This window comes from Chiloscyllium plagiosum, unplaced genomic scaffold (genome assembly GCF_037043375.1).
Source record: "Chiloscyllium plagiosum isolate Xiang-an unplaced genomic scaffold, Cpla_swu_hap1 HiC_scaffold_45, whole genome shotgun sequence".
Classification (NCBI taxonomy): domain Eukaryota; kingdom Metazoa; phylum Chordata; class Chondrichthyes; order Orectolobiformes; family Hemiscylliidae; genus Chiloscyllium; species Chiloscyllium plagiosum.
This window is the reverse complement of record NW_028270183.1, coordinates 79,617,429-79,638,809: the sequence shown is the minus strand read 5'-3', so window position 1 is coordinate 79,638,809 and position 21,381 is coordinate 79,617,429. Positions and strand designations below refer to the sequence as shown.

Below are 21,381 nucleotides of genomic sequence, written 5' to 3'. Positions count from 1 at the left end.
TAACTCAATGGATTCCAATAGTAATTGATGTTAGGACTTTTTAATACATAAGTTGTATGATTGTTGAATGACAGAGGTATCAATTGTCATGTTTAGTAAAAAAAAAACTACAATTAAGAAATACATTGGCACAGCTAATATTTCTGTTTCTCTTTTTCTCTCTTCCCCTCCTACCTTCCCGCCATTTTTCTTTTTATCTGATGCCTTATTTTGCCTCTCCACAATCAGACAATGTTTTCCTTAATAACATGAAGCCAACACCTCACCAACATGTGGTCTCAGCCAAATTCATCCATTTCTTTCGAGAGATTTGAGTCAATACAGCCAGATTTTCTCAAAGATCTGTCTGAGTATTGAGTGATCTGGAAATTCTTGATCGTAATGAGGCTGCAAGACTGTACTGTGATTGTGTTTTCATTGTAACTCAGCAGTATTATTCTCGGCTGAAGAATGTTTAATGGTTCAGTGCAATGCATATTTAGTCTATAATTAACTTTTACTGTACATCTCATGGAATGTTTAATATTGTAGAAGGTGATTTATTCTGTGTCAACTCTGTGTTGTACCTGCTCTGGGAGGGTTTTTTTAGGGAACCCTGGATGCAGCTCTACACTGTGTCTAAACCAAAATGTATTTGACATGTTTGCATTGGACAGCACAATATAGAGGGAGATCTACCCAGCACATTACATGAGCTGTACAATGACAGAAAACATTTGATGTAGCCGTGTAAAGGGGCTTGAACTCCTACCCACTGTCATTCTGATTTTGAAATGCTTGATTCCCGAATAAAAAGGGAACAGCACTTTGCATCGAAACTTTGTTATGCAAGTAGATTATCATCTACAGGCACAGACATACATACACACATAAGCAAATCATTTATGAACAACCCTTACAGTGTTTAATGGATGAGTGCTGAGAGAGCTTTAATATGCAATGTGTGTATTCCATGCAACACATGCCGACAGTGAGTTTGATATGGGAGTTTAAATGTAGTTTTCATCTGTCTTTAACCTTTTCTGTGACAGTCGTGGTTGTGTTTGACAAATATTCAACAGAACTGGAAGACTGTAAATGTAGTCACTGCATTAGAGGCAGAATGCAATGCCATCAAACAGGGAGAAAGGCGATCCCTGTGTATTTTCATGATGAGGAGGGATTGAAGCAGCTGGGCTTCAAACATGAAATGGAGGTTAATTTAAATGAGGTCTACATAGTTCTGAAAAGACTAACTTAGAGCAAAGGTCAATAATAGGGAACCAGAAGCAGCCTGTTCAGCCAATGGGGTTTGGTCTTCCAAACACTGACATCATGGCTGAGCTGATAATCCTCACCTCCACTTTCCAGCGTTTTAACTGTACACACTGATTCAAATACCAAATCAAAATCTGTCCATTTCAGCCTTCAAAATACTGAATGACCCAACCTCGACAGTCTTCTGTGGTAAAGAATTCCACAAATTCTCTACATTCTGGGAGACAAAATTCTCTTCTGTCCGAAATTTGTGACCTCTAATTTAGACATTCTACTCCCTGGTCCGAAACTCTCCCACAAGGGGAAACAACATTTCTGCATTTGTGAACAGTAAAGGAATGAAGGGTAAGTGGAGTCTCAGTCCATTGAAAGATGATCCACGATATTATTGAAAGGCAGAGCTGACTCATGGAGTCAGATTAGATTACTTACAGTGTGGAAACAGGCCCTTCGGCCCAACAAGTCCACACCGACCCACCGAAGCACAACCCATCCATACCCCCTTACCTAACACTATGGGCAATTTAGCATGGCCAATTCACCTGACCTGCACATCTTTGGACTGTGGGAGGAAACCGGAGCACCCGGAGGAAACCCACGCAGACACCGGGAGAATGTGCAAACACCACACAGTCAGTCGCCTGAGTCTGGAATTGAACCCAGGTCTCTGACGCTGTGAGGCAGCAGTGCTAACCACTGTGTCACTGTGCCACCGTGCCGCCCTGAAGATGGCCTACTCCTGATTGTATTTCTTATGTTCGGATGTTGTTATGTTCTAACAGCCTCCATTTCAAAAAGTAATGCTCTCTAACTACTAAATAAAAACTGAAAGAACTGTGGATGCTGTGTATGAGAAACAAAAGCAGAAACTGCTGGAAATGCTCAGATAATCTGGCATCATCTCTGGCGTGAAAAGCTCGCCAGTTTACGGTTCCCTTGCTTTTCCATACAACTTTCTTCAATAATGCTGCCACATTAGTCACTCTCCAGTCTTCTGGCATCTCATCTATGATTATCAACAATACAAATATCTCAGCAAGGGGTCCAGGAATCTCTTTCCTAGCTTCCCACAAAGTTCTGGGAAATACCTAATCAGGTTCCCAGGATTTATTTCCATTTTTCTACTTTAAGACCTCCAACACCTCCTTTTCTGTAAAATGAACGCATTTTAAGATCACATTATTTATTTCCCAAGTTTCTTTGCTTCCATGCTCCTGTCTACTGTAAATATTGATACAAAATATTTGCTTAGTGTCTCTGCCATCTCCTGTGGTTCCATGCATGGAAAGCCAAGTTGATCTTTAAGGGCTGTATTCTCTCCTTAGTTATTCTTTTAACCTTAAAATAATTTTAGAATCTTTTCCGATTCTCCTTAATTCTATTTGCCAAAGCAATTTTATGTCCCCCTTTTTTCCCTCATGATTTCCTGTTTAAGTATACTCTGACTGCCCTTATACCCTTTTCAGGATTCACTCAATCCCAGCTGTCTATATCTGATAAATGCCCCCTTCATTTTCTGGACAGGAGTTGCAATTTCCCGCATCATTGAGCTTTTCCCATGCCTTGCCCTTCACACAAACAGAAACATACCATCACTGAACTTTCATTGTCTCATTCTTAAAGGCCTCCCACTTGTCAGCCGTCCCTTTACCTGCGAATAACCTTCTCCAACCAACTTCTCAAAGTCAAATAACATCGAAACTGGCCACACTCTAATTTGAAAGTTTCATTTTTAAATCAATTCTATCCTTTCTCATCATTATTATTAAACCAATAGAATTATGATCACTTTCCCTGAAGCGTGCCACTATGGACACCTCAGTCACTTGCTCTGCTTTGGTTCCCAACAGAAGGTCAAGTATTGCGAACTGTCTCGTAGGTGCATCCACATATTGAATAACAACTTTTCTTGTACACACTTAACCAATTTCTCCACATTCCAAGATCTTAACACTATTCCAAACTGTGTTTGGAAAGTTAAAATTCCCTACCATTATCTTACAGATGACATAATCGCTTGTAAATTTCCCACTGACTATTAGGAGGCCCATTTTACAATCCCAGCAAGGTCATCACCTCTTTCTTATTTTTAAGTTTCATCCATATAACTTCACTGGGCAGTCTCCAAGAAATATCCTCTCTACATCCAGCTGTAATGTTCTTTCTAACCAAAAAAATCACTCCATCTCCTCTCTTGCTCCTCTGTCTATACATTCTATAGCACCTATATCCTGGAACATTGAGCTCCCAGTCCTGTTCATCCCTGAGCCACGTTTCTGTAATGGTAATGATATCCTTGTCCTACATTCCCATCTATGCCCTATGTTCATCTGTCTCACATGTCAGGCCTCTTGCATCAAAGTAAATGCAGTTTAGCAGTCTTACCTCGCTCTTGCCAAACTGTTGTCGGCCTTGACCCCTAGAATTGCACACCGTATCTCACCTCAAACATTTCTCTTTTCTCACTATGTTGTTGGTCCCCACCATCCCCCTTACTAATTTAAAACCTTCAGCATAATGCTAGCAAATTTCCCCACAAGAATATCGGTCCCTTTCCAATTCAGGTCCCTCTTATACAGGTCATTTCTATCCCTGAAGATCTCCCAATGATTGAAAAATGGGAATCCTAACCCCTGCAGCAGCTCCTCAGCCACACATTAGCTGCTCTATCTGACTGTTCCTAATCTCAATATTCCATTAGTTTTTAAACAAACCCCAACATGACATTTGCCATCTTTATTGACAGTTGAAATTAAAAGCTAACGTTTTGTGGTTCGGAGATGCGGACTCCCTTTAGATTTCTGAATTCAATCTCTATCTTGCCTGTTAACGTGCATAACTTCACTGTTTATGGCTGTTCTCATTTATTTAATCCACATTACATTATTATGCAAAGCTCCTTGTTCACTCTCTTGTTCTATCTGTATCCCTCCGCAAACATCTTTTTGTGTCATACTCACCACTTGTCTCCGCTCCAATTTTTGAGTCATTCGCAAACTTGCCTACAATATACTCACTTTCCTCATCTAAGTCATCAAAATAATTTGCATTTTTTATTGTCCCCAGAACAGATTTATGTGGTACTCCACAGATTGACATCCTGTAAAATAAAACACTTAATCAAACTTTTCTGATTGGGATTTCAAAGATTCTTTCTCCATGTTAATACAGTACCTCCAAAGCCAAGGCTCCTATCTAATTCAGTAATCTTATGCATGGGTGCTATCAAACACCTTCAGAAAATCAAAACATGTTACAATCACGGTTTCCTCCATTTTCTTCAAGAATCCCGATACTTTTATCAGGCAAGATTTCCATTTTGTAAAGCCATTCTCAGTTTTCTGCTGTAACATCCTTTTTTTTAAAGACACCACCATTTGTTTCAATAAGTGATGTTAAACTAAGTAGCCTCAGTCAATCTTTTGTGTGCCTTAATTTTTTTGAGTGAAGTTGTTGGTTGAAGGATCTACTATCAGCCCTCACTTCCAACTTCTGGAGAAGCACTGTCATTGCATCTACTGTGAAAATCTCAACAAAATGTATCTATGTTCATTTACTGAGAAAGCTATTCCACAAATGTTCTAGCTCATCACCTTCTGCTGGCGGTCCCAGATTTTACAACTCATTGAAAGTCGACAAGGCTCAATAGCAGCAAACCAAGATCAATATTTGAGCAAAAATATCTCAATTCCTGGTCACGTATTTTTGTTAATCTCTTTTTAGGACATTAGCTTCAACAACGTGGAATCTATGTGGGTGGAGCTGTGAAATACCAAGGGACAAAAAACATGAGTGGGTGTCATACACAGACCCCCAGACTGCAGTGGTCATGTTGGAATAGTATTAAACAGGAAATTAGCCAAGCATGTGATATGGAGACATCGGTGATCATAACCTGCATCTAGATTGGACAAATAAAATTAACCACAATGTCTAAGAAATTCCTGAAGTACATACGGGATGGTTTTCATAACCAACTTGTGGATTAACTAACTCGAGAGCAGGCAATCTGAGACTGGGTACTGTGTAATGAGAAGGGAATCATTGCCAATCTAGCTGCGTGTGACTCCTTGGGGATGAGTGACCATGACATGTACAACTGGTTTGTCAAGATGGAAAGTGAGCCAGCTGATTTGGAGACTAGGGTGCTGAATGTTAATAAAGGAAACTATGAAGATATATAAGGCATGAGTTGGTGTTGATAGATTAGTGGAAGTTGCTTCAAGGTGTGACAGTAGATAGGCATTGTCAAATATTCAAGGAAATCATGGAGGAGCTGCAACAACTATTTATTCCTGTCTGGTACAAAAGCAAAATGGGTAACAGGGCCAATCCATGGCTTATAAAGGAAATTAGATAGCATCCAATTGAAGTAAGTAGCATAGAGATTGGCCAAGAAAAATAATAGGTCTGATGTTTGAGAGCAGTTTCGAATTCAGCAAAGAAGGACCTAGGGATTGATTAAGATGGGGAAAACAGTGCAAAAGAAAGTAAGCTTGCAGGGTACATGAAGACTGACGCTACAAGGTTCTACAGTACGTGAAGAGAAAGAGATTGATTAAGACAAATGTAGGTCAATACAGATGGAAAATGGGGAAATGTATAACAAAGGACAACGAAATAGCTGAGCAATTGTATACATACTTTAGTTCTGTCTTCACAAAAAATGACAGTTGTACAGGAGGTTGGAGAGACTGCAGTTGGAGCATATGTTCTGCTTGGTCACCTTGCTCGAGGAAGGAAGTTATTAAACTGGAAAGAGTGCAGAAGACATTTATACGGATGTTGCTCACACTCAGTGGTCTGAGTTATAAGGAGAGGCTGAACAAGCTAGAACGTATTTTCTTGGCAGTCTAGGAGACTGAGAGGGGATCTTATAGAACTGTCCAAAATTATGAGAGGCATACACTCAGTCTTTTTTGCCAGGGTTGGGGAATCGAGGATTAGATGGCATTCATTTAAGTTTAGAGGGAAAAAGTACAAAAGGGAACCTGAGGGGCAATTTGATTACACAGAGGTTGGCACGCATAGGCAATGAGCTGCCAGCGGAAGTGGTTGAGGTGGGTACGTTAACAACATTTAACGGCATTTTGACAAATACATAGATAGGAAAGGGTTAGAAGGATGTGGACCAAATGCAGGGAAATGGGGTTAGCATGGGTGGACATTTTGGTCAGTATGGACCAGTTTGGGCTAAACGACCTCTCTCTGTGCTTTGGGACCCTCTGACTCGAAGATACAAATCAAGTACCAGAAATCCTAGAGAACGCAAGATTTAGTGAGAGGGAATAACTGAGGGAGGTCAATATTAATAGAGAAATGCTGCTGGGAAATTGAGGGGATTGAACCCGATAAATCCTCAGGGCCTGATAAATCTGCATCCCAGAGCACTTAAGGAAGTGGTTCTAGAAATAGTGGATGCTTTGGTTGTCAGGATTCATTAATGTTTGGTACAGTCCCTGCAGATTGGATGGCAGCTATTGCCACTCCAATACTCAGAAAGAGAGGTACAGAGAAACCAGGGAATTATAGACCAATGAGCTTCAGATCAGTAGTGGGGAAAATTCTCAAATCCTTTATCAAGTACCTTATGGCAGAGCATTGAGAAAGCCGTGGCAAGATCAAAGAGAGTCAGCATGGATTTATGGAGGGGAAATCATGCTTGTCAAATCTACTGGAATTCTGTGAAGCTGTAACTATCAGAATCGACAAAGGGGCACTGGTCAATATGGTATATTTGGGCTTTAAGAAAGTGTTTGATAATGTCCCACTTAAGACATCACTGTACAGTATTAATGTGCATGGGATTGGGGTAGGTGTACTGAGATAGATAGAAAACAGATGGGTAGAGAGGAAACCGAGTAGGGCTTAAGGGTCTGTTTCAAATTGGCAGCCAGTAGCTCGTGGGGTGCCACAGGGACCCCAGCTATTAGCAGTTATTTTAATGATTTGAATGAAGGAATAAAATGTAATATCTCAAGGTTTGCAGATGATACCAAGTTGGATAGGAGGGTGAACTGTGACGAGGATGCAGAGGTCCTATGGCATGGTCTGGACAGATTTGGTGAGTGGGCAAATCAATGGCAGATGCAGTTATTTTGGATAAATGTCAGGTTATTCACTTTGGAAACAAAAGCAAACTGGTGGATTACTACCTGTCTGGCTGTAAATTGGGTGAGGAGAGTGTGCTGCACGGCCTATATGTCCTTGTGCACCAGTCGCTGAAGGTAAACATACGGGTGCAGCAGGCAGTCATGAAGGCAAATGCTATATTGGCCTTCATTGTGAGATGTTTCAAGCACAGGAGCAGGGATGTGTTGTTACAGTTATACAGAGCCTTGGTGAGGCCATACCTCAAACACTGTGTGCAGTTTTGGTCTCATTTTCTGAGGAAGGGTGTTCTTGCTTGGAAATAACATACGATGATAGATTGTCCAGCTTAGGATTGTATTCGCTGGAATTTAAACGAATGGGAGGGGATCTCATTCTAACAGGACGAGACAGGGTAGATACAGGGAGGATGCTCCTGATGGTGGGTGTGTCGAGAATCAGGGGACACAGACTGAAGATTTGGGGTGGATCATTTAGGAGAGAGATGAGGGAGACATTTCTTCACCCAAAGACTGATGAGCCTGTGGAATTCATTGTCACAGGAATTAGTGGATGCCAAGACATTGAATGTATTGAAGATGCGGCTCAATATAGCATTTAAGACAAATGGGTTCAAAGGGGAGTAAACAGGATGAGGTTGTTGAGTTGGACGATGAGTCATGATCATGATAATGGCAGAGCAGGCTCAAAGAGCTGAATGGCTTCCTCCTGCTCCCATCTTCTATTTTTAAGAGGTTATTGCCCTGAGAAAACCATGGACAGTATTAGTGCTTCCCCATTTAACTCAAAATATCACTCATCCTCCCACCGGAAAAGTAATATGGAGACATAACCTCTCGAATTTCAATGACACATCGCCTCCCAAGTGTCAAGATCTGATGATTGAAGTGCAGCTTTGCTCATTCTTAACACAATATGTCATTTTGTTCTGTGATTGTATGTGTGTCTGCAATTCTGTGTGTGTGTCTGTGTGGTGGTGTGTGCCTGTGTGCGCATGTGTCCGTGTGCGTGTATCTGTGTAGTATGTGTCTGTCTCTGTGTGATTGTAAGTGCGTGTGTCTCTGTGTGGGGGTGTGTGCATATCTGTGTCTGCTTGTGTCTCTGTATGGGTATATGTCTGTGCGTGTGGTATCTGTGTGTACGCGTGAGTATGTGTGCATGTACATTTCTGTGTCTGTAGCCATGTGAAGCACATCATATTTCCTTGAAACTACTTTCTTTGCCAGAGGCCACCAGCATGCTCCAGTTGCTGTAAGGTGCTCTGATGTATTGCAGATTGTGTGCCTCCAGGCAATGTAACTTTGCTGCTTGATGAAAAGACTGATTCATAAGAGACACTTCCATCGCCAATTTCTCACTAACAATTACAGTGTCATTATGAGTTATTGTCTTTAGTTTTAGCGTCTAAGGTCACCCTTATAACTCATGTCAAACCAATGGAAATCTTCCCATTCATTTCTCTCAGCCAATAGGGACTCTCACAATGTCTAGTCGATTTTCAGGGCTGTCATACCATGCTTCAGCATTCCTGAAGCGGACCCTTTGGTCCATCACTAGCTGCCTGGCTGTAGGAATCTCACCATGCGGGAAATAAATTCACAAGTCACATGTTTCTATTCTGTCAACATGCCCAAGACACACTTGTTGGATGATTTAGGGACTCTCCATTTGAGAGGACACAGAATTCAAGAAGTTGTCATGTCACCTCCAAACCTCAGCATTCTAACTGGGATACCCTCACCCACATCTCAATTCAACCCAAGAAACTCTGCATTTCTCTATACAACAGCCTTTTCACTCTTCCCTCTGCATGTTCCAGGACCACAAAACTCCTTGCAAGGGCATCCGTACCTCTCAGATTATTCCAGACCAGACAACCAAGGGAAAGGGAGTAAGAAAGGACTGCAGCTCAGAGTCAAAAAGCGTGGCGCTGAAAAAGCACAGCGGGTCAGACAGTATATTCAAGGAGAAGAGCCAACGTTTGGGGCATAAGCTTTTCATGGAGAGTCCTGCCAGAAACATTGACTTTTCAGTCATAAGTGGAGACTATTGTAGGGACAAGGTCTGCTGTTAGAATTGAGGAGAAAGTGAGGTCTGCAGATGCTGGAGATCAGAGATGGAAATGTGTTGCTGGAAAAGCGCAGCAGGACAGGCAGCATCTAGGGAACAGGAGAATCGACGTTTCGGGCATTAGCCCTTCTTCAGGAAGGGCATTAGCCCTTCTTCAGTAAGCCCTTCTTTCCTGAAGAAGGGCTAATGCCCGAAACGTCGATTCTCCTGTTCCCTAGATGCTGCCTGACCTGCTGCGCTTTTCCAGCAACACATTTCCATCTGCTGTTAGAATTGGCCAGTGAAAGGTTAGTTGTCACTCTAATTGAACGCCATAATACAACATTCTTGTGGATGGATTATCTTATGCTCTAAATAAAATACAATGAACACCATTGTTATGTGCATTATGAAACAAATTGGAGAACATTAACAGACTGATAACAAAGTCACAACGCCACCAGTTGACACAGGAGAAGAAAACAAAGAGTACAGATAAGCAAATTCAAGCAGAATGATCAGAGACCAGATTTGATTGAATGGCTGAGACAAAACAAGAACAGATGACGAACAAATGGATATTTTCCGTTCAGAGAAATTACCTGAGCTACAACGGAAAGATGAAACACGGAAGCAATATATTGAAAAGCATACACAGAAGTAGAATCTGAAAGCATTCCCAAATGTTACTAACCTAAATATGATGTCTTGATGAGGACATGGAGACGATCACATATTCAGACAGATGCGAAAGTGGCAGAAATTCATTACCAAGAGCTTATAGAAAGGAGGTGTGGCATGTAGCACCTGGGCTACGTGTAGGTCATTGTGGAAGTGATAAAACTCACCAAAATACAAGAACATTTTTACTGGCCTAGACTGCATTTAGATGGAGTTTAAAGTTAAAGCTAATAGAAATGTCATACATGTCATACCTGGAAAACCTCAGGCAGGAATAAAACCAGCACCTTAATACCCATCCCTGCATTTGAGGAACCTTTTACAATTCTTTGAAGAGATGACAAGTAGGTTAGACCAGGGAAACCCAGTGGATGTCGTCTACCTAGACTTCGAAAAGGCCTTTGATAAGGTGCCACACGGGAGGCTGCTGAGCAAGGTGAGGGCCCATGGTGTTCGAGGTGAGCTACTGGTATGGATTGAGGATTGGCTGCCTGACAGAAGGCAGAAAGATGGGATAAAAGGCTCTTTTTCGGAATGGCAGCCAGTGACAAGCGGTGTCCCGCAGGGTTCAGTATTGGGGCCGCAGCTATTCACGTTATATATTAATGATCTGGATGAAGGGACCGAGGGCATTCTAGCGAAGTTTGCCGATGATACAAAGTTAGGTGGACAGGCAGGTAGTACTGAGGAAGTGGGGAGGCTGCGGAAGCATCTAGACAGTTTGGAAGAGTGGTCCAGGAAATGGCTGAAGGAATTCAATGTGAGCAAATATGAGGTCTTGCATTTTGGAAAAAAGAATACAAGCATGGACTACTTTCTAAACGGTGAGAAAATTCATAAAGCCAAAGTACAAAAGGGTCTGGGAGTGCTAGTTGAGGATTCTCTAAAGGTAAACATGCAGGTTGAGTCCGTGATCAAGAACGTGAATACAATGTTGTCATTTATGTCAAGAGGGTTGGAATATAAAAGCACTGTTGTGCTACTGAGACTTTATAAAGCTCTGGTTAGGCCCCATTTGGAGTACTGTGGAAAGGTTTGGTCCCCACACCTCAGAAAGGACATACTGGCACTGGAGCGTGTACAGCGGAGATTCACACGGATGATTCCTGGAATGGTAGGTCTAACATACGAGGAACGGCTGAGGATCCTGGGATTGTATTCATTGGAGTTTAGAAGATTAAGGTGAGATCTAATAAAAACTTACAAGATAATACATGACTTGGACAGGCTGGACGGAAGGAAATTGTTTCTGTTAGGTGAGGAGACTAGGACCCGTGGACACAGCCTTAGAATTAGAGGCGGTAAATTCAGAACTGAAATACGGCGACATTTCTTCAGCCAGTGAGTGGTGGGCCTTTGGAATTCATTGCCTCAGAGTGCAGTGGAGGCCGGGACGCTAAATGTCTTCAAGGCAGAGACTGACAAATTCTTGATATCACAGGGAATTACGGGCTACGGGGAGATTGCGGGTAAGTTGAGTTGAAATGCCCATCAGCCATGATTGAATGGCGGAGTGGACTCGATGGGTCGAATGGCCTTATTTCCGCACCTATGTATTATGGTCTTATGGTCTTACAAGGGTCTTAACTGATTCAGTAGGTCCCCTACATAAAACAAAAAGTGGGAATCAGTATTTGTTAACAATAATAGATGAGCGCATTAGATTTGCAGAGGCTATTCAATTTGTGCAATACCACTGCTCGAAGATTGTAGAAGAGTTACTCCAGTGTTTAACTCAATAAAGACTACCCACAGAGATACAACCAGATCAAGGATCAAGTTTTACATCAAATTTATGGCGGGGAGTGTTAGAAAGGTGGCATCAAACTTCAAAGACCATTAGCAAATTTAGAGAAGACCATATTGAGGGCTTGTATTCAAGATAATCCAACCAACTGAATAAAGGAATTCCATTTGCACATCTTGCCAATAGGGATGTCCCAGCCTCCGCTGTACTCTGCCCCGGGTACAACAGCGTGTTACAAGGGGACATAAATTTAAGGTGAAGGGTGAAGGTATAGGGGAGACTTCAGGGGTGGGTATTTTACCCAGAGAGTGGTGGGGGCATGGAATGCACTGCCTGTGGGAGTGGTAGAGTCAGAATCTTTGGTGACCTTTAAGCGGCAATTGGATAGGTACATAGATGGGTGCTTAAGCTAGGACAAATGTTCGGCACAACATCGTAGGCCGAAGGGTCTGTTCTGTGCTGTATTGTTCTATGCTCTATGTTCTATGTTCTAAATGAATCTGCCTCATTCAGTCCATTTGAATGAGTGTTGGGGCATGAGCTGAGAGGACCACTGAAATTAAATAAGGAGAAATTAGTGAGTTAGAGTTCAGCTACCACATAGTTGAACTGTGTATCAAATTTTAGAGAATGATTAAATTGATCGGGAGTTGGCTAGATGGCATTTAAAAGTAGCACAGCACGTGATGAAGCAGGAAGCAGACAATAGATTGAAAATTTTCAATTTTTTGAACATGGATAAAATGTTAGTGTTACTTCCAGTTGAACCTATAAAAGCAAGATTTAGTGGAACTTATCAAAGTGAAATAAAATTGAGTGAGGCGAATTACTTGATAGGACTGCTGATAGAAAGCAATCTCAGTGTGTCATGTGAATATGCTCAAATTATAATTTGATAGTGTGACAAAGCTGTTACTTTAACAAGGTTAGGTTGTCATTCGGTCTTTTTTCTTCTGGAGGTCATAAAAACACAGGTTCGGAAAAGTCTGAGTTTGGAAGGGTTTCAGGGCCAATTTGACAATAGCTAACAGATACTGCCTCAGGCAGAATACTTTCAAGGTTAGAAAACAAACACTTGTATATTGAAAGGGGAGCGGCCAGTTCTCCCAGCTCAGCTTATCTCTGGTTTAGTTTTTTTTTAGCAGTCGTGTGAAGAAAGACTACTGGACCCAAAGAAGCAGGTCCAGGCTGGTAACCTCTCTCAGGTGTCTGTCCTGTGATAACTTGTGTTTGATATGACCTTGTGTGCCAAGGGGTGTTTGTGGGGATGTTGCAAGTATCTTGGAACAGATACACTGTTAGGTTTTAGGATAGGATAAGTTATTCGGTGTTCTGTTTCTGTTCATTGTGTTTCATTCAGTAATCTTCTAAATAAATCCTGTTTGGATTACAATGAGGTGGCTTAACCAGCTGATTCTCTCCTTGAATATCCACTGTACACCTTCTCAAAACAACTAGCAAAGTTAGGGTCTGGGCTAACTTTTTGAAATGCTTTAAGGGGTTTGGTCTGTTCCATAACAATCGAGATGGAAAGTAAAAAGATAATGTGTTACTGGATACAACACGCGTGACGAAGTGAGTTCACAGGTTTCTGTATTGGACTTTCCTCAAATTAAAATGGACAATGAGGATGTTCCCAAAATTTGGTATAAAATATTGAGGTACCTTCCACCAGAAATCAAAGTGACCTGAAAGTGTTATTACTATTGCATAGTGAGATATGTGGGAATAAGCTGGGAAATACTAATTTAATTATGCATGATATAGATATAGGAAATGTTGTTCCAATTAAGCAATATCCTTATAGATCTACACCAAAGAAAGTTGGTATAGATTCATAGACAACTTGAACGCATGTTGCAAAAGAACAGCATGAAAGGGAGTTGCAGTAATTGGAGCTCAGTCATAGTAATGGTGCCACAACCAGATGATTGCGTGCAGCCTATTGCAACGTTAATGCACTTGCAGCGTCTGATTCATATCCAATTCGACATTGAGAAAACTGTATTGAAAAGGTCGAACAAGCAACTTATATTTGTAATTTGGACTTGCTCAGAGGATACTGGCAGGTACCTTTATCCGAAGGAGTGACGACAATTTTGACTTTTGTAACAATGAATGGACATTACCAACTTAAAGTCATAGAGTCATAGAGATGTACAGCATGGAAACTGACCCTTCCGTCCATTCCGTCCATGCCGACCAGATATCCCAACCCAAACTGGTCCCAGCTGCCATCGCCCGTCCCATATCCCTCTAAACCCTTCCTATTCATATACCAATCCAGATGCCTTTTAAATGTTGCAATTGTACCAGCCTCCACCACTTCCTCTGGCAGCTCATTCCATACACGTACCACCCTCTGTGTGAAAACGTTGCCCCTTAGGTCTCTTTAATATCTTTCCTCTCTCACCCAATACCTATGCCCTCTAGTTCTGGACTCCCTAACCCCAGGGAAAATACTTGGTCTATTTATCCTATCAATGCCCCTCATAATTTTGTAAACCTCTATAAGGTCACCCCTCAGTCTCCGACGCTCCAGGGAAAACAGCCCCAGCCTATTCAGCCTCTCTCCATAGCTCAAATCCTCCAACCCTGGCAACATCCTTGTAAATCTTTTCTGAACATTTTCTAGGTTCACAACATCTTTCCAATAGGAAGGAGAACAGAATTGCACACAATATTCCAACAGTGGCCTAACCGTTGTCCTGTACAGCTGCAACATGACCTCCCAACTCTGTACTCAATACTCTGACCAATAAAGGAAAGCATACCAAACACCACCTTCACTGTCCTACCTACCTGCAACTCCATTTTCAAGGAGCTATGATCCTTCACTCCAAGGTTTCTTTGTTCAGTAACACTCCCTCGGACCTTATCATTTAGTGTCCAAGTCCTGCTAGGATTTGCTTTCCCAAAATGCAGCACCTCACATTTATCCGAATTAAACTCCATCTGCCACTTCTCAGCCTATTGGCCCATCTGGTCAAGATCCTGTTGTAATCTGATGTAACCCTCTTCGCTGTCCACGACACCTAAAATTTTGGTGTCATCTGCAAACTTATTAACTGTACCTCTTATGCTCGCATCCAATTCATTTAAGTCATGCAATTTGATTTGGAAAATGCGCCAGCCACATTTGAAAGGCTAACTAATAAAGTAATTTCTGGGTTATTCAATTGTACGGTGTACATCGACAACCTTGTGATCTTTTAGTCACACACGGAAGGAACATTTGCAGCATTTATTGGAAGTATTCAATTGACTTTGGGAGGCAGGCTGGTGATAAACCTGGCTAAGTGTGAATTCGAGAGAAAGTGAGGGCTGCAGATGCTGGAGATCAGAGCTGAAAATGTGTTGCTGGAAAAGCGCAGCAGGTCAGGCAGCATCCAAAGAACAGGAGAATCGACGTTTCGGCCATAAGCCCTACTTCAGGAAGGTCTTATGTGTGAATTCGCCAAAGTCCGAGTCATGTTCCTCGGTCATGTTGTCAGGCATAGGCAGATGGCCCCGACCATGCCATTGACAACGACAGCAGGACTATGACTTCTGGGAGTGAAAAGGTTTACCAGAAGTTTGTACCAAATTGTAATAGCGTGGTTGCTCCACTGATTGACTAATTGAAGAAGTGCAGGAAATTTCAGTGGACAGTAGAATGTCAGAAGGCATGTGCCAACCTGAAAGCTGTGTTAACCATTGCGAAGGCATGTGCCAACCTGAAAGCTGTGTTAACCATTGCCCCAGTGTTAGCTACGCCGAATTGCACAAAGCTACTCAAGATGGCTACTGATGTGAGTGATATGAGTGTTGGTGCTGTATTCTTACAAGATGACAATGAGAAGATAGAAATAAATATTCCACGATTGAGAAGGAGACCTTGAGCTTGGTGTTCCAACATTTCAACATTTGTATTGTCAGTAATGGAAGGTGCTGTTTGGTCAATTGTCTGTACTGATCATAACCCATTAAAGCTTTTGGAGAAATGTAAGGGCTGCACTTCCAGATGGTTTACATGGAGCTTGTCACTGCAGCCATTCAATTTGAAAATGTTACACGTGGCAGGATGAGAAAATGTATATGCGGAAGTCTTGTCACAACTTGGATAATGTAAGATGGAGGATTTGGTGGCAGGAGTAAATGGACAGAAACAGAATGCTGTAGTGAATACTTGCATGGTTACAGTTGATGCAATGTGTGTACATTGTCACGTAATAATAGATTAAGACTAAGGTTTTTAAAATGAAATCATCTTTGTCTCTTATTAATATTGCAGTACAATTACAATACTGGTACCAAACCAACAATGTGGAAAATTGCCCAGGATGTCCTGTACATAAAAAAGGACAAATTCCAGCCAATAAACGCCCCATCAGACTATTTCTCAATCATCAGTAAAGTGATGGAAAGTGTCATGAACAGTGATATAAAGCTGCACTTGCTCAGCAATAAGCTGCTCAACATCCTGCGGGGTTATCATTGACCAGAAACTCAACTGCACTTGCCAGAAACACAGTAGCTACAACAGCAGGACAGAAGCTAGGAATACTGCAGCAAGGAATACTGCAGCCTGTCCACCATCTACAATGTACAAGTTGGAAGTGTGATGGAATTCTCTCAATTTGCCTGGATGGGTGCAGCCCCATCAAGACTCAAGACGTTTGGCACCATCCAGGAAAAGCAGCCCACTTGATTGGCACCACATCCACAAGTGTCCACTCCCTCCACCACACATGCTCAGTACTGACTGCTGCTGCTACTATCTACAAGATTCACTGCAGAAATTCACTGAGGATCCTCAAACAGCACCTTCCAAAACCACAACCACTTCCATCTAGAAGAACAAGGGCAGCAGATGTGTGGGAACTCCACTATCTTCAGTTCCCCTCCAAGTCATGCATCATCCTGACTTGAAAATATAACGCCGTTCCATCACTGTCACTGGGTCAAAGTCCTGGAATTCCCTCCCTAATTACATTGGGGGTTAACCCACAGCAGTTCAAGAAGTCAGCTCACCCCCACCTTCTCAAGGGCAACTAAGGACATGCATAAAATGCTGGCAAGCCAGCGACACCCACACCCCATAAGATAAATAAAAGATAATAGTTCAGTGTGTGTGAGAGAGAGAGAGAGAGAGGGAGAGAGAGAGAGAGAAAGACCATACCTGAGTGTGTGTGTCTCTGTGTGTGTAAGAGAGAGAGAAAAACACTGTGACTGAGCGTGTGTGTGTAAGAGATTGAGTCAGAGAGACAGAGAGAGAGAGAGACCATGCATCTGCGTGTGTGTGTGTGAGAGAGATAGCGAAAGACTGTTTGTGTGTGTGTGTGTCGGGGCAGGGGGAGTGGGAGTGTGGTGATGTGAGGATGCTGTTATCTTAAATATGTTATTTTGTCCTGTGTTTTTTTGACGAGAGATTGTAAGGGCAGAGGTGCCAAAAAGTCCAGAGTGTTTGTAGCTTTTTCTTTAAAAAAGTTTAACAATGGAAAAGGAGTGGCCAGTTCAGGTTCTTCCAGTTTTGGTCTAGCTGTAGCATTCCCAAGATGTTTTGAGTATCAGAAGGTTGCAAGCTTCAGTAAATGATTCCTAACTGAGCACTCGGGCATTTCTCTGAATGTTGTTCTCTCCTGCCTGTTCGAATATGAGTTTGAATTTACGTTTTTGCAAAGGGGTGTGTTTATGAGATGTTACAACATTGGAACAGGAAATTAGTAAGTTACTGTATCAGGTAGTAGGTTATGTTTTCCGATCGTTTAGTTATTCTTAATGCCACTTTCTTTTGTTTGTGTTTCAACCGTAGTGCTTAAGTGAATTCTGTGGGGCTTTTTGCAGAGTGGTTTAACCAGTTGCATCACACCTGGAACATCAATGTCACATTTGCCTTTAGACAAAGAAAACCTTATTTATCCTATCCATGCCTCAATGATTTTACAAACCTCTGTAAGGTCACCTCTCAGCCACCGACGCTCCAGGGAAAACAGCGGCAGCTTCTTCAGCCTTTCCTTGTCGCTCAAATCGTCCAACCCTGGCAACATCCTTGTATATCTTTTCTGAAACCTTTCAAGTTTCACAGCATCCTTCCTTTACGAGGGAAATTGCACGCAATATTCTAACAGTGGCCTAAACATTGCCCTGTATAGCTGCAACATGACCTCCGAACTCCAATACTCAATGCTCTGACCAACAAAGGGAAGCATACTCAATGCCTTCTTCACTATGCTGTCTTCCTGGGACTACACTTCCACGGAGCTATGAACTCCAAGGTTTCTTTGATCAACAACACTCCCCAGGAAATTACCATGAAGTGTGTAAGCCCAGCTCTGATTTGCCTTTCCAAAATGCAGCACCTTGCATTTATCGAAATTAAACTCCATCCACGAACCTTTGGCCCATTGGCCCATCTGATCAAGATCCTGTTATACTTTGAGGTAACCTTCTTCGCTGTCCATTACACCAACAATGTTGGTGTCATCTGCAAACTTACTACATATACCTTCTATGTTCACATCCAAATCTTAAATGTAATGATGAAAAGCAGTGGATCCAGCACTGATCCTTGTGGCACATCACAGGTCACAGGCCTCCAGGCTGAAAATCAAACATCCACCACCATCCTCTGTCTTCTACCTTCAAGCCAGTTCTGTATCTAAGTTTCTAGTTCTCCCTGTATTCTATGAGATCTAACCTTGCTAGCCAGTCTCCCATGGGGAACCTTGTCGAAAGCCTTACTGAGGTTCATATAAATCACGCCTCCTGCTCTGCTCTCATCAAATCTCTTTGCTCCTTATTCAAAAAACTCAATCAAGTTTGAGAGACTTGATTTCCCATGCACAAAGCCATATTGACTATCCCTAATCAGTCCTTGCCTTTCCAAATACATGTAAATCCTGTCCCTCAGGATTCCCTTCAACTGAAATGCACCTCCCCCCCCGCCCCCACTGATAACAGGCTCACTGGGCTATAGCACCCTGGCTTTCCATACCACCTTTCCTAAATAGTGGCATCATGTTAGTCAACCTGCTGCCTTCCAGCACCTCATCGTGATTATCGATGATAAAAATATCTTAGCAATGGGTCCAGCAATCACTTCCCTAGCTTCTCACAGAGTTCAAGCGTACACCTGATCATGTCCTGGGGATTTACCCACATTTATGTCTTTTAAGACATCCAGCACCTTCTCTTCTGTAATATGGACATTTTTCAAGATGTCACTATCTATTTCCCCACACTCTATTTCTTCCATGCCCTTCTGCACAGTAAACACTGACGCAAATACTCCTTTAATATCCCCATCCCATCTCTTGCAGTTTGTCACATAGGCTGCCTTGCTGATCTTTGAAGGGCCCTATTCTCTCCCTAGTTACCCTTTTGTCCTAAATGCTTTTTTTTTGTAGAATCATCTTGGATTCTCCTTAACCCCATTTGCAAAATCTATCTCATGCCCCCTTTTTGCCCTCCTGAATTCACTCTTAAGTATACTCCTACTGCCCTTATACTTGAAGAATTCACTCAATCTCTACTGTCTATACCTGACGTATGCTTCCTTCTCTTTCTTGAGCAAACCTTTAATTTCTCGAGTCATCCAGCATTCCCCACACCTACCAGCCTTGCCTTGCACCCCAATAGGAACATACTGTCTCATAATCTCATTTTTGAAGCCTACTCATTTTCCAACCATCCCTTTACCTGCAAAAATCCGCATATAATCACATTTTCAAAGTTCTTGCCTCATACTGCCAAAATTGTCCTTTATCCAATTTAGAACTTTAACAGTTAGATCCTGTCTATCCTTTGCCAGTCCTATTTTAAAACTAATATAATTATGGTCTCTGGCACCAAAGTGCTCCCCCACTGACACCTGCCCTGCCTTATTTCCCAAGCTTTGCACCTTTTCTGGTAGGTACATACTGAATCAGAAAATCTTCTTGTACACACTTAACAAATTCCTCTCCTCCGGTGCTCCGGTTTCCTCCCACAGTCCAAAGATGTGCAGGTTAGGTGAATTGGCCACGCTAAATTACCTGTAGTGTTAGGTGAAGGGGTAAACGTAAGGGAATGGGTCTGGGTGGGTTGCTCTTCGGAGGATCAGTGTGGACCTGTTGGGCCAAAGGTCCTGTATTCCACAGTGTAAGTAATCTAATCTAATCTAATCTAACCTTATCTAATCTAATCTAAACCATTCGCACTATTCCAGTTCCAGTCTACATTTAGAATGTTAAAATTCCCTACCATAACACCTTATTATTCTTATAGATAACTGAGATCTCCTTACAAATTTGTTACTCAATTCCCCACTGATTATGTGGAGCTCTATAGTACAATCTCAAATTGGTAATAGTCCCTTTCTTATTTCTCACTTCCACCCAAATGACTTCCCGGATGTATTCCCAGGAATATCCTCCCTAATTACAGTCATAATGTTATCCCTTATCAAAAATGACACTCCTCCTCCTCTCCTGCCTCCCTTCCTATCCTTCCTGTAGTATTTGTATCTTGGAACATGAAGCTGCCAGTCCTACCCATCCTTGAGCGACATTTCTGCAATTGCTCTGATATCCCAGACCCACGTTCCTAACCATGCCCTGAGTTCATCTGCCTTCCGTGCTAGGTCTCTTGCATTGATGAAAATGCAGTTTGATTTATCAGTCCTCCGTTGTTCTCTGCTTCGTTCCTGCCTGCCCTGACTGTTTGACTTGCTCCTTTTCCCAACTGTACCAGAGTCAGATTGATCTCTTTCCTCACTATCGCTCTGGGTCCCACCCCCCTGCCCACCTTATTAATTTAATTCCTCCCAAGCATTTGCAGCAATCTCCCTGCCAGTATATTAGTCCCTTTTCAATTCAGGTGCAATTCATCCCTCTTATATGGGTCATCCTACCCAAGAAGAGCTTCCAATCATCTAAAATGTGAATCTTTCTCCCATACACCAGCTCCGCAGCTACACATTAATCTCGGATACCACCTTCCCTCCCCTTCCTGGGCCTCTCCATCTCCATCAACAGTTTCGGACCCAAAACTGGCATCTTCTACAAACCCACCGGCTCCCACAGCTAAACAAGGACAGAATCCCCCTGATCTTCACCTTCCACCCCACCAACCTTCGGATACATTTCATCATCCTCCGCCATTTCCGCCACCTACAAATGGACCCCAGCACCAGAGGTGTATTTCCCTCCACACCCTTATCTGCTCTCCGTAAACACCATTCCCTCCGCCACTCCCTTGTCAGGTCCACACCCCACGTCCCACCAATCCACCCTCACCTCCTGGCACTTCCCTCTCTCACCACAGAAATTGCAAAACCTTTGCCCCCAAACCCAACTCTCACTTCCCAAATGCCCCAAAGCAGCCTTCCACATCCATCAGAGCTTTCGCTGCACTTCCACACATGTCATTTACTGTATCCATTGCTCCCGATGCAGTCTCCTCTATATCGGGGATACAGGTCACCTACTTGCTGAGCGCTTCAGAGAACATCTCCGGGACAGGCGCACCAGCCAACCCCACCACTGTGGCTGAAAACCTCTCAACTCCCCCTCCCA

The 21,381-nt window shown here is 42.5% G+C and overlaps 1 pseudogene; it reads right to left on the bottom strand.

Moving 5' to 3' along the window:
* The window catches only part of LOC148136767 (Ig heavy chain V region pseudogene), a 36,829-nt pseudogene extending 15,862 nt beyond the window's left edge, over nucleotides 1-20,967 (bottom strand).
* Nucleotides 20,968-21,381: the final 414 nt, after the last annotated feature.